The sequence below is a fragment of the Gigantopelta aegis genome, chromosome 5 (genome assembly GCF_016097555.1).
Source record: "Gigantopelta aegis isolate Gae_Host chromosome 5, Gae_host_genome, whole genome shotgun sequence".
Lineage (NCBI taxonomy): Eukaryota > Metazoa > Mollusca > Gastropoda > Neomphalida > Peltospiridae > Gigantopelta > Gigantopelta aegis.
This window is the reverse complement of record NC_054703.1, coordinates 23,556,051-23,558,589: the sequence shown is the minus strand read 5'-3', so window position 1 is coordinate 23,558,589 and position 2,539 is coordinate 23,556,051.

Below are 2,539 nucleotides of genomic sequence, written 5' to 3'. Positions count from 1 at the left end.
GAATATTTTAAGTCGCACTACTGGCTGATATTAAGTGCTGATAAATTAAAGAAATACAAAAGAAAATATCCAGTATTATAATTAAAAATATATTTGTCCTACTAGTGTACTAAATTATTCCGCATCCAACAAAAAAATATAATAACAAGAAACACTACAAATCTGAAAAATTAATAATGTCAAACATAATTTTATAGCATTACGTCATAGGCCTACTCGTGATGTGCCACTTTCGAAGGCGCGTGTGTGTGTGTGTGTGTGGGGGGGGGGGGGGGGGGGGGGGCGAGAAGCCACAATAGATCTAACGTGTTGCGTTGAAAGGATCTAAATATTATTGTGTACTTGACTGATTGTTTTTTTTATTATTATTATTATTTTTTTTTTTTTTGGACTCAAAACATTTCACAAAATGTTTGTTTTGTTTAACGACACCACTAGAGCACATTAATTTATTAATCATTGGCTATTGGCCCATTGGGTTATTTTTCGTTCCATCCAGTGCACCACGACTAGTATACCAAATACCGTGGTATGTGCTATCCGGTCTGGGATTGATCCCCATCGGGCGAACACTTTACCACTGGGTTACCACACATACACACGCACGCACGATAGTTTACAATAGTGTAGGCTAGCTCATATATACTCTGCGTAAAACTAAAGTATTTGATGTTTAAACGAAGACATAGCGTCTATAAATAACTAGAGCTTATCTCGATAGCCGTTACTTCTCAGACGAATGTGCGCTTTCGGAATTATGAAAAATGCATTTATTGGTATTGCTAAAACGTGGATGTCCGGAATCACGTCAGCTGTACAAAAATGAATATTCTAAATAATAAAATTTAAGTACTTATAATTAACATTTTCAAAAACGGCTTTAATAGTGAAAAAAAATCGTCTTAGTGTCTAAAAACTAGATTTTGTCACTTCCATATAATGTGCGACATACAAAAGATATTCTCTTTCGATCGACCGTTCAAAATTGCGCCAAACTTCCTTAATCCAAAATTGCGCATTTTTTCTCTGTGGCATTATTCTTTGTTCCTTCAAAATTCCATAGCACCATTACCCCACACACATACACACCCACAGACCCCCCCCCCCCCCCCGCTTGTTACCGACCACGGTCGGGCTGCTGGTGCTCCCTTGCACCTGCCAGTGCAGCCGGTCCCTCCTCCTACCCACCCCACCTTTTCTGTCCTGGACGGGAGTGCTCAGGACAGGCGTGCGCTACAACAGCTTACTCTGAATGTGCACGTAAAGCCCAATGACCTGACCTGACCTGACCTGCACTACGTAACCCGGGGGCGGGATTTAGCTCAGTCGGTTGAATGCTCGCTTGAGGTGCTTGCGTCACAGGATCGAACCACCTCAGTGGATCCATTCATCTGATAGCTTTTTTTCTCGTTCCAACCAGAGCACCACAACTGGTCAAATGTGTTTTCCTGCCTGTGGGAAAGTGCATATAAAAGATCCCTTGCTGCATTAGGAAAAATGTATTGGGTTTCTTTTGATCACTACGGGTCAGAATTGTTTACATCCAATAGCCGATGATTAATTAATCAATGTGCTCCAGTGGTGTCGTTAAACAAAACAAAGTCTTTTTATACGACTGTTGTTGGGAGTCGGTAATGGTCTGAGGTGGGTTGGTAAAACCAATCTCCGTGTAATGCTTGGATAAACAATATGACAGGTGTTCATGACAGGGAAGGAAGGAAGGAAATGTTTTATTTAACGATGCACTCAACACATTTACTTTACGGTTATATGGCTTCAGACATATGGTTAAGGACTACACAGATTTTGAGGGAGTAAACCCGCTATCGCCACTCTTTCCCTTGCTGCTAATCGAAAAGAGTAGCCCATGAAGTGGCGACAGCGGGTTTCCTCTCTCAGTATCTGTGTGGTCCTTAACCATATGTCTGATGCCATATAACCGTAAATAAAATGTGTTTAGTGCGTCGTTAAATAAAACATTTCATTGTTGTTTAAAAACGTATCGCTCGTTAGATACATTGTAAAATAATAGATAAATGGTATCTAACGGGTATTTATGTATTAATCTCTATGTAAACAGTGGCCAGCTCGGTCTCCGGACCTTAATCCAATTGAACACATGCGACATATGCTACTGGTAACCATTCAGGGCCGTAGCTAGCGGGGGGGGGGGGGGTGGGGGGGGGGGGGGGGGGGGGGGGGGGGAGAAAAACAAAATCTGGTGGAGAAAAACAAAATCTGGTAAAAATAATAGAAACTTACTGGTTATTGGTTTTGACGTTTTAAGTATGCAATCTTCCTGAAATGGCTGCAAAATGGTATTTCAGAGCCTCTAGATTTAAATATTTCCGGGTTGGGCATGCCCATGGACTCACTGGTGTCATGCGCCTTGAATGCTCGTTCGATCCAAGAATTCATCTGCCCCCAACCCCCCCCCCCCCCCCCCCCCCCCAAAAAAAAGCAAACAAACAAACAAACAAAAAACAAACAACAACAACAACAAAACAACAACAATACAAACCCATCCTAGCTACGGCCA